At 47.4% G+C, this 13619-nt stretch overlaps 1 long non-coding RNA gene across 1 annotated transcript; it reads right to left on the reverse strand.

Moving 5' to 3' along the window:
* Nucleotides 1-9683: 9683 nt before the first annotated feature.
* LOC119567183 lies at nt 9684-10953 on the reverse strand. The gene is made up of 3 exons (XR_005227061.1): nt 10903-10953; nt 9883-10094; nt 9684-9774 (listed from the first exon to the last, which is right to left on the reverse strand). It is a non-coding gene; the product is annotated as an uncharacterized LOC119567183 (long non-coding RNA).
* Between the last annotated feature and the right edge of the window lie 2666 nt (nt 10954-13619).

The following is a 13619-nucleotide window of genomic DNA, read 5'->3' on the forward strand; positions in this document are numbered from 1 at the left end:
TTGAGCCACATGTTTCTTTTCCCTGGAGCTCAAGATTTAAAATGTTCAATTTGTCAGTGATGTCGGCAAGGAAAACAAAGTCCATTAACCAGCTGGAGTCTTCTAGTTGCTCGAAGTTCTGATTTGTGGACTTCAGAAATTCTTTGATCTCTTCAATTAGGCTTAAAAAACATTCAAGAACTATATCTTTGCTCAGCCATCGTACTTCTGTGTGCAAGATAAGATCAGATTGTTTATCATCAACATCTTCCAACAGGGCCTTAAAAAGTCGGTGTTGCAAAGGTTTTGCTTGAATAGAGTTAATTATTTTAATAACGACATTCATGACATGTTGAAAAGAAAGAACTTTGATGCACAAAGCTTCATGGTGGATAATGCAATGATAAGACATAAAATTCGGAAAGGATTCATTCTTCTTGCAGAGTGCAATGAATCCATTGTCGCTGCCCACCATTGCTGGTGCCCCATCAGTGGTGATCACAGACAGCTTGTGTAGTGGCATACTAATTGAAGTTGCATATGACTTGAATAAATTACAGATGTCCTCACCCTTTGTTCGTCCTTTCATAGGCAATACTTTTAGTAACTCTTCTTTTACGGTGAAGTCAGTAAATACTATCCTCACCATAATTGACAACTGCACTGTATCCGATATATCCGTTGACTCATCGAACTGCAGTGAAAACCAGTCACATATTTCCAAGTCATCCTTTAGCTGAGTTTGCATGTCACTTGAAATTGCATGTATCCTCCTCGTAAACTGTGTTGTCTGATAACTGCAAGTCTTGTATTGCTGGCCAAATCTCCCGCTTGTTAGGAAATCCTTGAAACAGGCAATCAGCACCAGTTAAAAAATGCTTCCTTCAACAATTCACCATCTTGGAAGGGTTTTTTCTTCTTTGCAAGCAAATGAGCAATTTTAAAGGAAGCAATAGGAGCACTTTTAGGCTTTACCACTTGTCTAGTGAAAACAGATTGCTGGGCAGATAGGTTTGATTTGAGTTGATTAATTTTCTTCTCTCTCAACTCAGATTGAAGTGGATGGCCAATGTCAAAAGAGCTGTGATTAGTTTGGAAATGGCGTTCGACATTATGTTTTTCTTCACTGTAACAGTATCACCGTACAATAAGCAAACACATTTCCCTTTTTTTCAGTAAAACAATAGGATTCTTCCCACTCTGCTTTGAAATAATACGCACGTTGTCTTCTATTTGAACCACTCATTTTGGGGCAAAATGTTAAAAAAATAATAAATCGCAAAGGACGAGAAAACAGCAGCCTCAGTGCAGCGAAAGAAAACTCGCATTCTGGGCCGGTTCCAGGCACCAGCGGAGCAAGCACGGGCCTGGGGCATCACATGCTAAGGGGCGGCATTCCGTCCATTCTTGGGGCGGTGGAGTGGAGCCCGAGCGGGTTTTTTTTTCTTTTTTTTTCTGCTTCGGCAGTTTGGGCGGTTTTATTTATTTTTTTTGTGCTTTGGCAGTTTGGGTGGCAGCAGTCCAAGCCGCTTTTTTTTTTTTTTTGGGCAGTTCTGGGCAGCACGGAGAGAAGCCGGAGAGAAGCCGCAGCCCCGCGCCTGCCGCAGACAGAGAACACCGGCACCCGCGGCTTCTCTCCCCAGCTGGGTACTACTTTTCACACCGCGTCACTAGGCGGGCGCTATGGTGCCTGCAGGTACCGCATTGGGGACCACTGATCTAAAGAATCGGGGACAGGAACACTATATGTACTTCTGAGGGGAAGGGAGAATTCAGAGAGCACAGGGCGGAGCTGAGACGTTGCCACAACCTGGCCCATTTCCCCTCTTGATTGTCACCTGTCTGTTGTGAGTGGACCCAATTGCAGAGTCTCATGTGCTTCCAAGCCAGCTGGGTCTGGACAGCATATAGTCACTGTTCTTAACCCTTCTTCTGTAAGGCACTTATCCCTGGCACTGACCCCTGGTTTGAGCCCTCCCTTGGGTGGTGGGACTCTGCAGTCCAGCCACCCCCATTCCCAAATCCTGGAACCAACGCCTCAGACCTCTGAACCCCTAGTTGCTTAAACACACTCCCTCATGGTTCCTCCTAGCTGTGGCCACTCTGACTTCTAATTTAACCCCTTCCAGGCAAGTATGTCAGGAAAGCAAAGAACAGAGGCTTAGCAAAGGCATTTCTAATCACTGTCACTTTACTTTAACAAGCTCTACAGAGTTACAGAACTTTGCAAAATGACAAAAGTCCTGAGTCCAATTCAAGATATTACCTCTCACCCACCTTGTCTCTCTCATATTCTGAGACCAACATGGCTACAACATGTAATCCTTCTGCCAGGCCAAGTTGATAGCAGCAAGGGCCGGGTTCAGTACACAGGGGTTCCCTCTCATCAAAGCAAATGCAAAACTGGCTCGAGCCCCCACCCAGTGACCTGGGAAAATCTTACACACCCCTGGGCGCCTCAAAGAGGCAATACTTCCCCTCTCGCAAGCACAGAGTCTCGGTGTAGCAAGAATCTTTAATAACATGAGGTAAACGACATTAGCATTAAATTGGGGAAACACCACAACTAGTGTTCATTAACCAAACCATGAGCAAAGACCCACCCCAGCAAATTGGGCCACATCCTTTCCCTCGGGTTCTTGAGTCCCAGAACCCAAACATCTCTTGAGTCCAGCAATCCACAAATCACCCAAAGTCCAAAAAGTCCAGCCCCAGAGTTCAAAAGTTCATCTGCAGAGTGTTACTCCCCAGTCTGGCTAAAATGTGCCTGTGTGTGGGGGAAAGAGGTAAGGGGCACCTTACTTGTCCTGAAGCTGACTGCCCCACAGGGCTCTGTTCTGCTCCTCTGTCTCACAACCGGCTCCGCTCTGCACAGCTCGCTGTCTCACGAACAGCTCTGCTCAGCTCGCCTCGCCGTCTCACGAACGGCTCCGCTCTGCACAGCTCACCTCGCCGTCTCACAAACACTCCGCTAGCGTATCCACGAACAGCGCCACTGCACTCTAGATCTTTCAGCTCCCCACTACTTGACACAGTGCTCAGTGATTTCAGCTCATAGTAGTGGGAGCCTTAGTGCTGGTGCACTATAAAGCCAAAGTGAATTCAGCACAGTACCTGTAGCAAGACTCTTAATAGACCGAAAATTAGCTCTGACATTCCACAGTGGAGAGAGACAGAGGTGCAATTGATGTTTCAGGCCCTCACAAAGGGGCCCACACCACCAGGTACTAATACCTGTCTCAAGCCTCTCTCAATTCACAGAGTTTTGGAACCCATGTCCCTTGCCTAGCGAGTGCTACTTAGTTGATGGTGAGTCCCTCCATCATAACAAAAGGCCAAGTACAGTTCCAAGCACAGTTCCCATAATCAGGGTAATAACAATTTATTCTTCCCGCCCCAATAACAGAGACACTGGGGATCCCACAACAGCCAAAGTGACCATTTGGGCAGTTATGGCCTCATTCTAGGCGGGGTGGGTGTGCCTATGCAAATGAGATCAGCCCCTGAAGTTCTTTTCCACAACTTGCCACACCTCACCACCAGATGTCAGGGTGGAGCTCATCCTGACTCTGCTTACAAACAACACTGCAAACAAAAGTCTTGAGACACTGTCCCCTCCACTGATCTCATCCATCGTGTGAGTCTGAGGTTTGTCAGTGATCAGGCTGGGTGGAATCATTCTCTCACTCCTGTTTCCATGCAGTGATGATCTCCCTCTGCGCAGAGAAGCACTCCTGCCCCTTAAATACAGTCTCTCTCCTTTTGCCTTGTACCCAAGCTAAGAAGCTGTAGTTAAAAGCCAGGCTATAAATTGGGCCAGTGTTTGAGAGTCAATCAAAGTTGATGGCCCTATATTGCTCTGTGATGGACCTCTCCTGGGCAGGGTAGCAGTCCAAAATACATCATCATAGATTTGCCTTGGGTAAGGTTACACATGCATTTGGTAGCTGTCTAGAATACTGGGCAAGGTTATACATTCATTCAGTACATAGCACAAAATGGAGGTTAATACAAAATGGAGTTCACAATTTGGTACAGACATATCCCACTGTGTCACAACAGACATCCAGCATTCTGTGGCAGTCTTAGCACAGGGGAGGAAGGTGGCAGGAAATTCAGTGATAAATGTGATGGAGATGCTGGGAACAATAACGTCTTACCATTATATTACACCTTGTCTCTGAAAGGCCCATACAGGCCATCTGGAGAGGAATCACTTCACCCACTACTGAAACACAGCAGTCGGCTGTGGAGTGGATCGCAGCAGCTACTTGTCAGAGCACAGCAATGCTACACAGCCTTTTAAGGAAGGAAGTGAAAAATAACTTCACCACCAGAAACTGCAGGGGAAATTTTTGACAGGTGGATGTAATTACCCAAGTTGCAGCTTAGACACTTAGCTAATAGCCCTTCTCTTGCAAAACATGGCAGGGGATTTTAACATTAGTATTAATAATATTGTACATGCTTTAAAATCTTAAAATTATATCCAAACTCTCTCTTTCTAATCACTAAGCACTGCAGTGCAGCTGCTTCAGGGTCCACTGTGATTTCATTTAACAAGTTTACGGTAGCATGCTGCCCAGAGACGTGGAGTGCAAGCACGCACACAGAGTACATGGTGCCCGTGAGAATATGAGTTGCTGTGTTGTGTAGTGTGCTTTTTACTTTAGGATAATTAGGGATCACATAACTGGCAAATGCGTGAGGGAAGGGAAGTCTGGACCAGGCCTTGGCCACTGTCCCCTACCCTTTTGATAGAACACTAGAATAGGGTGTCTGCAGACTCATGTTAGTGATTTCCATAGCTGTGTTATTTTTGCCCCTTGACATAAGAGGGTCTGTCACTCTTGTATTAATGTAAAACTGTGACATCAAGGCGGTCAGTCCACTATAACGATTCAGTACGAAAACTGGTCCAGGGAGTTCCTTCTGGCTACAGGCACTGGTAAGAAATACTACTTCCGGTGAGATACAAAAAGATTAGAAAGAAGCAAAGAGTGGAGGGAGAACATTTGCTTTTCATTCTTGGGCCACTCTCCTTTCAAAACACAATAGGCTTTAAAATGTTCAACAGATGATCAAAGGGATAAAGAACGGAGTCAAAGAGAGAGCTTGGCAGCACTCCTGATCAGAAAGGTGTGGGATGTGGAAAGCTTTGTGGAGAGAAGAATGAATGAGACTCGGTGCATAGCTCCTCTAAATCTGGAAATGAATATTTTTCAATTGTTCCAACCCCTCATTCTCGGCCAAATGAAGGTTCATTTTGTGTGCTTTCTGGTCAGCCAAGCAGGCCGCACATGCAGTGCCAGGGTCAGCCGTAGAGATAGTGTTCACCCAATGAAAAACAGAAGGACGGTCCAATGAAAAATTACCTGACATTTACATGAAGTTGCACAGATCAGACTTGCAATCCAGATATATTGGGCCTGCAGGGGACTGCTGTGGCTGTGATGTCCTTGGGGGATGTCATGAGTCACTGGCTCAGTTGGGGGGTGAAAGTGCCCTTTCCATCAACCAGGTCACAGGGGGTGTTTTCCTTCCCAGAGCTCTAATCTCACTGGAAGTTTCTGTTTAATGTAGAATCAGATCCTCTTGGGGCTTCTCAGCTTGTGAATGCTTCACAGATTTGTTTTTGTGCTCTGGTGCATGTACTTTTAAAAGCATATGCAGTTATTTGTGTCTGAACATCCCACCCGTATTAATGAACACTGTATAATTATTGGGTGGATTGACTTTTGCTCCTCTGGCTGTATTTTAAAGATGTTTTAAAAGCTTTGCTGGAGTCTGCGTACATTTCAGAAATTAAATTTAGACTGTGATTTTATTACCCTTTTTATTTAATTTATCTTAACTGTTGCTTTCAAGCTGTGAACCAGCTGTTGACTTTGGAAAAACATTGTTCAATTTGAAAGGAGCATTTTAAAGCGTAATGTAATGGCTGTAAGTAATCACTACAGCAATTATATTCTCTGGTGTTGCGCTTCACTATAATCATATTGGAGGTTGAGAGAACATGCAGGATGTTAGGGGAAGATGTGCATCAAATTCAGACTCCTCATCCTCGCCATGAAGGCCCAGCACGAGCCTGCTGTGAACATAACCCTGCTCCCCCTGTCTGCCCTAGCAAACCTCCCTCTCCTCTCCCACTCCCCATGTTACAGCTTCTGACAGACCAGTTCCTGTGCCCTCAGACAGACTCTGCCCCATGGCCTCCCTCTCCGAGCTTCTGTCTTATGCGGTGTCTGCACCTAGCCAGAGTATCTTTCTTAGGGCCCAATCCTGCGACAAGCCCATGAGTGCCTCAACTCCCAAGGAGCTGGGCCCTGTGTGTCACTGGGTGTTGTGAACTGTAAATGTCCAGAGCAGAAAGACTGACGCTGCACTCCCTCGTCCTTTGGGTGCCGGGCAGGGGAGCACACTCAGCTCTCAGCTGGGTCTGCTTGCTCTTCCCAGGCTGGACGTGCCTTTCCTCCTCCTTTAATAGATGGCAGCTGGATCCTCATCTCCAGGGCAGGCTCATCTGCTCCTCTCAGCCACTGCCACCCCCCGCAGACCTGACAAGGAAAATGGAGCTTTGGTCCTTGACTCTACTTGGGGCGCTGTGGGGCACAGAGCCGTGGGACCCGGTTGGGTCACACACCATGCTACACGGGGCCAGGGACTGCCTCTGAGGCTCTGGTTACACTAAAGAGCTTACAGTGGTGCGGCTGCACCGATGCAGCCAATGAAGCGATGCACCGCTGCAAGTGCTCTCGTGTAGCAGCTCTAGGCCCGCAGGAGAGAGCTCTCCCCTCGACGTAATTAATCCACCCACAATGAGCAGCGGTTGCTGTGTTGTCAGAAGTTCTCCCCCACACAGCACTGTGCACCCCAGCGCTTAGGTCAGTGTAACTGACATTGCTCAAGGGGGTGTTTCTTCCACATCCCTTAGGCTGAGCTACATAGGTTTTGTGGACATAAGTGGTAGCGTAGACCTGGCCTCAGAGTCAGGAGTGTGTGTGTGGAGGGGTGGGGAGTGCTCAGAACTCTCTAATCCCCATCCCCTAGAAAAGAATAATAATGGAGGGTTAATGAGCAGTTAATGGTTTGTGCCTCTCATCTACTTTAGGAAGGAATCTCCTCTGTTTACTTGGTAACTGCTGTCGGGGCCACCCATGCCAGGGCTCTCGGAGAAAAGCCTGTCTGGGTTATTGTCAGTGCAAGAAAAGAGAAATAGTCAGGACTTAGGGTTTCCCCCTCCCCCCTTTTTTGTGTGTGCAAAAATCAGGAGGGTGCTGTGCCACTTCCTGTATTCTGGAAAATCTCTCGGTAATGGTTTTTAACCAAGGTCCAGGTTAATATGCACTTTGTGCTGGGAATGGGGTGCATTTCACCTGGAATAATTTGGGGTATGTTTTATCTTCACTTGCTTGTGCAGTGCTCTATACAGACAGTCCGACATGTTGTATGGCCAGGGATGCCTGGCCCTCTCCCCTCCTTCCTCCAGAATGCACTGGACACCAGGTTCAAGCCATATATTGTGCTAGGACATCACTTCCCCTAAGAGCTTTCTCAAGTAATAATATAGTGGAGGAAAGCCCGGAAGGAAGCTTAGATCCTGCAATGTTCTAAACCTTCCCCTGAAGATTGTTTTGTGGCAGTGTGATGGAGTCTATCAACCCCGCAATAGCCCAACAAGGATTAACCACACACTGGGGCTCAGGAGGCCACGCCCCCTTGCCCTTGCTGGGCATGCTGCAGCTGGACCCAGGGTATAAAAGGAACCAGCTCAGCTCAGTCTGGGCTGACTGAGGAGGAGAGCGGATGCATGCTGCAGGCTCCTGCTAGGGAGCTGCTAGAGCTCCAGACAGCAGAGGCCGAACACTCTGAGCCATTGAGGGCCCCCAGTTGACCACGGAGACAGATGGCCGCTGCCCCCGGAGGAACTGCCGGAGCTGGAATCACTGGTAGGAAGCAGCCCAGGGAATGCGTTTGTGGAGGTTGGAACCTGAACCAGAAACCAGGGCTACTGGTTCCACAGGGCCCTGGATGGGGACCTGGTGAAGTAGAGTGGACAGGTCTCCTGCCGTGCCTACTGCTGGGTGTGGCAACCTCCCGAGATATTAGGCACCACTGCCTGGGTCTGTGAACGTTGGGCGCTACTGCCTGAGACCAAGGACACGGCCACTAGGCCTCGCTGCCCTGAATGCAAGGGGCTGCAGTCATCGAAAGGGTGTCAGCTTTCGCTCTCTCCCACCCCCCTTTCTCCTCGGCAGCCTGACACCCCACGATGGGGTGTATCAACCCTGCAACAAGCGGGTTGTTAGATTTGAGTGGTGCTTGCTCGGTTTGTGTTTTGTTATGGAAAGAAAGATCCGATGGCAGATCCTGAGCCCTGCAAGAGGCGTCTAATGCTGACGACAGCTGAGAGAGCACCAGGGTGGGGGGCAGGAGGCAGAGGGAACTTTGGCAGAGCCAGGAGACCAAAGGGACTGGTGGTGACGATGCATTTGGTTGCCATGGTTTTAGAGACAGGATGGAAGATGCACATTGCAATGGGGTTAGCGATGGCACTCATGTTGGCTGTGGAGGGCAGTAGTCATGGTGTTGGGATTGGGATGATCATTAGGGTGACCCTTCTACTCGTCTCAGTCCCAATTTGGTATTAATAATGTCATTTTTCAATATGTAACCATGGACTTTCAGTCAGAATAACCTTCCCGTTATACTGAAATAACAGTAACGTCTGCCTGAGATGGGGAGAGAGAAAGCACTGAGTGAGTGTGTGAGAGAGAGAGAGTGTGTGTGTGTATGCATGAGCCTCCTTTGTGTGTCTGTCGTGAACTGAGCACAGAATGGCCCCCGCCTTTGCAGACAGCAGTCCTGTGACGTGTAAAGGTGCAGTGCACAGGAAATCACAGGCATAAACACAGGTACGTGTCTAAATTCAGATCACAGTCCAGGAGGAGCTGGGTGCATGATGGTGGCTGTGGCACAAAGTGAGATGGGAAGACTCTGCATCATGGTGGCAACGGCAACCTGACTTATGATTTACAGCTTATCCTTCTGCGCTGCTAACGCCTCCTGACTAGTCTCTGGGATAACCATAGAACCCCAGGGCCATGTCTCCCCTTGGGAGTCGCTTCTTGAGAGAAGGCAGGAACTCCTCAATCTCAGTGGTACAGTCGCTGTCATTAGCTGTTCATATGATTTTGAGCTCCAGCTCAGAGATGAGCAGGACTCGCTCCCCACCCCTGTGCGGTTTGCTGGTCCCAGCTTCAGGAGCTGTATTGCTGGCTACCTGCATAGGTAGGAAATTGGAGAGGGAGTATCTTTAATAAAAGCAGTTCAGAGCAATCTGGGTAAGGCCTGCTCCTCCTGGCATGTTGGGATGAGAGCTAAGCTACCAGTCAGAGCCTGCACCCATATTTGTATATAAAAGCAATATAACAAAAGGGAACTGCTGGGCTGGAGATGGAAATGGAACAGTGTTCTGGAAAGTAAAAAGCTCAGCCACCATCCCAGGGTATTTATTAATGTAGCAGCATGAAATTCCTCTCGGTGCAGCAAATGGGACATAAAGTGTAATTCCCGATGAAAGCACAAAGAGACATTTTCAACAGATGGAAAAAAACAACTTTAATACAAAAATAAAAATTGATAGACTACGCTGTTGGTAATCCAAATACCAGGTAACTCTTTAACAGAACCCCTTACCATCTGCAAAGTATATTTCAGTTGTTAAATGAGCTGCCTGATCTGTCATCATCCAGGATTTAAAATGACGAATCCTACTCTCTTCCATCTTCTTCACTGTAAAAAATTAAAAAAGATTTATGACAAATGGCTGCCGAGCTCTGTGGAGACTTCTGACCCACAGACCGTGCTCTCTGTCACTCGGGCTCGAACACGGACACTGACCTTTCAGCGGCATGTCTCCTCCCTATTTTAAAGCTGTTTTTGAGGATCCCCCATTTTAGAGTGTGTTAGTGAATTGTACGTGGCTGATGTGTTAAGTCACTGGTAACCAGTCCATGAGCTGTCCACACAGACATTGTGATCAGCAGCTAAATATCTGTGGTGTTGGGGTGGAACTCCAGACTCTGCTCCTGGACGGTGGGAGGCTTACACCTCTGTTAAAAGAGGAGAGAGCCTTTAGCAATCCTGGTGTTGGGGTTTAGAGCACTTCAGCCAGTAACATGCCCTGATCAGATCTTTGAGCCCCTCTGACACATTCCAGCTTTTGTACATTTTATGTATAGAAATGACCAAGACCTACCCACTTTTTTGGCTCAGTTTTTATTATTGTTTCACCTGCCTCTAAGTGGAAACGGTGGGTGCGCACAGAGCCGTCCCTTGTGTAGGGCGAATCGGGGCGACCGCTCCGGGCCGTGCACTTTGGGGGCCCCACGCGCTGGTGCGATTGGCTGGAGCCATCGGTCCCAGAAGACACGAATCCGTCACTTCTGCCCTGGGCCCCGCACCCTGCGAGGGACGGCCCTGGGTGCACAGAGCAGCTCCAAGCCCAAAGGCCGTGCTACGTCTTCTGCTCTTTGCAGCAAGATCCATATTCCCTGGATTGGATGTGAAGGTCTAAGGCAGGAGCTTTCCTGGCTGTACATTGTGACATCTGCTGCAGACATAGGAAGGGGGTGAGGGCCAGTTTGGCCCAGTCAGTCTTCTTTCTCTCTGCCGAGACTGCCAACAAGGGAGGGGGTTGCAATTGTTTTTGTGATGGGGCCCCATGCCCTTTAACAGCAGGCCGGGATTTCCCTACACCCCCACAGGTGTTACCCGGGGTTCCTTCAACCCAAAGCTCTTGGTAACTTTTACTCTGTGCGAGGTGGTGCCAGGAAATAAATCAGGGGAGACACGGCCATCCGACCGATCAATGGCTGTCACAAACAGATTCGTAAAACATCCCCAACCCTTGATAATTACCAAAGCTGAGTGTGGCTCTCGAGTGGCACAGCGGCAGCCTGTCTGCTAATGGGGAACACAAGATGCATCCAGAGGGAGAGTCCAGTCCTGAAGAGTCCCCCTACCTCAAACTTTTCCCCCTTATTTATACATTAGTAATAGAATGACATGTCCCTTAAAGCAAACTAGTTAAGTAAGCAGTTTCAGTGGTCAAGTGAGAGGTTCCTTCTGATTATCGATTAACCAGGTGTGGGTTTTTCCAGCGTTTGCAGCCTTGAGGCCCCAATAGACATTCCAGGGGCACATCCTGCTCTTCTAAGATGCATGTATCAGCAACTTCAACACAATTCTTATCAGGAAGGACGCGGGATGAAGCTGCCCTTTCTGTGGCTCCCAAAACCCCCCTTCCCCTCCTGCCTTGGTTAAGCTAAGCCTGCTGACTTGGCTAATTTACAGCTTGCTGACTTGGCTGCTTTAGCAATAAGCCATAGTGGTTTCAGGCACTTTACTGGTTTGCCAAAGTCTCCCTGTACACATGGGGGTGTTTATCCCCCCTTGAATCCTCTCCCCCCACAATTTTGTGAACTATTTACATGCGGTGTTGCCAATTTAGTGATTGTTTGGAAATTTGAATTGAAATTGAAACATTAATACACACTTTAAAAGCATATAAAGTGTATGATAAAATACGTGTATCTGGAAAAGTATAATAGATTTGAAAAGTATGAACATAGACTAGCTTCCTTATACAGCTGTTGTTTTTATGACCATGTCAGTGCATTCATTTCAGTGATGTTGGCCAACCTAATAATTTCAAATTATGATTTGTAAGCAAAGTCTAAATGAGCTCTCCCTGACAGCTAGTGATGAGCTAGGGGCCGTGGGGGAAGGCTTCAGGACCAGATTGTATTTACATTCACACCTAATCTACCTAGGTATCCAGCAAACAGAGCTGTGTTGCCCAAGTGATAGATTTTGGCTGGGGTTGGGTTACAAATCACTTGAATGCGGGGGGTAAAGAAATGTTGTTATTCTTATTGTATGAGTAAAGGGCAGTAGCCTCTGCTGATCGAGGGCATCAAGAGACAGGGTGGGGACAGGTGTTTTGCTTGATGGTCTGTCTGAGTCATAAGTACGATTTGACCTTCCCCTCTCCACTGTTTAAAGACACAGTTGATTAGGCTCCATAGATAGTCTTTTGTTCTGTTAAGCGATCACTACAGCTGAAATCACTGAGAATCAGGTCTAAGCACGTAGACCTGCTGTGGGACAGTGTTTCTGTGGCAGAGATGGCCCAGACTACACTAGCAGCGAGGTTCCCCCTCTGAGAGCTCAGCTGAAATCACTGAGAGCCGGTGGAACCTCAAAAGACCAACTCGCAGAGGTCACAGTGGCAGGTGGCAGCAGAAGGTGATGGCGCAGGGCCATTTGCAACAGAGCGATGGAGTGAACGGTGGCACAACGAACAACAGTGGCCAGAGCGAACAGTGAGCAGCTGGAGGAATGAGCAAGGTGCCTTCTTGCCCCCCCACCTGGGAGGTGAACTCATGTGAAAGCACCTTTGAACTCTGAGTCTCCACTCATCAGGGACAACACCGGTGCATGTTAATGAGGCTATTAAGAATGCTGGAGACACAACACAGTTCATGCAAACAAACATCGCTGTGGTATCATTCTTTCTGTTTAGGCAAGAGATACCACACACTACAAACTGGAGGCCGATGTTAAGTGCATTGTCACTTGTTCATCCTGAAGCTGAACACTGGTTCCGAACAAGACCAGCAAATGCTCACTGTCTTTCTGCAAGAAACTCAGCTGACTGGCTAGACGCATGTGGTGCAACAGCGAAAGACTCAACAGTTGAAAAAAGTGAAGAACTCTCTCACCACATTCAAAAAATTTGCATACATGGCTGATAAATGCACCAATGCAAATGGGCATCAAGTATTAAGTCATTATGTACGTTATCTTGATGTCAGTGGTAGACCAGTAGATGCATTTCTAGATGTTCAAGTTATAGAAGACAGATTGGCTGCATCTCTAACAACCCACATCTTAGAAGAGTTAAATGCTTGTCAATTGGACCCCAAACAGATGGCTGCTTGTGCATTTGATGGAGCTGCAAACTTCTCTGGAAGACATGGTGGAGCACAAGCTTTGCTCAGAGAAAAGTGTAGCCCTAATCTGTCCTGTACACACTACAGAAGCCATCTACTCCAACTAGCGTTAGTACGAGCTGCAGACTCTTCAAAAGACATTTAAAAAGCTGTACATTTAATGTCTTCACTATATTCTTTTTCAGCAAGAGTCCAAAAAGACTGAATATCTTGGAAAATATAGAAGATGCACTGGGACTGAAGTTCAAATTAGTCCATTAGTCCAACCTGGGAAAACCCTCTGGCTTTCTCATGAGTGATCCTTGGCTGTTGTCTTAAAATTACTCCAGCCATTATTACTGGCTTTGGAAAGTATCTACCAAGATGGGATGGATCTAAGTAGTGAGGCTGGTGGATTAATTTTGCTACTACGTTCAGAGAAGACTATTGCCATTCTCTCTCTTGTAAGTCTACTATTGAAACCACTTGGGTCATTAAACAGTGCTATCCAGGCATCTGCTACAACAGTAGTAGATCTTAGTTCAGCAAAGCTTTTCCAGAAGCTATATTTGGATCAATCAGAGAGCTATCCATTGAAAAAGTACTGGAAGAAGCAAAGACTTCAGTCCAGAAGTTGACTAA

This window comes from Chelonia mydas, chromosome 10 (assembly GCF_015237465.2).
Source record: "Chelonia mydas isolate rCheMyd1 chromosome 10, rCheMyd1.pri.v2, whole genome shotgun sequence".
NCBI lineage: Eukaryota > Metazoa > Chordata > Testudines > Cheloniidae > Chelonia > Chelonia mydas.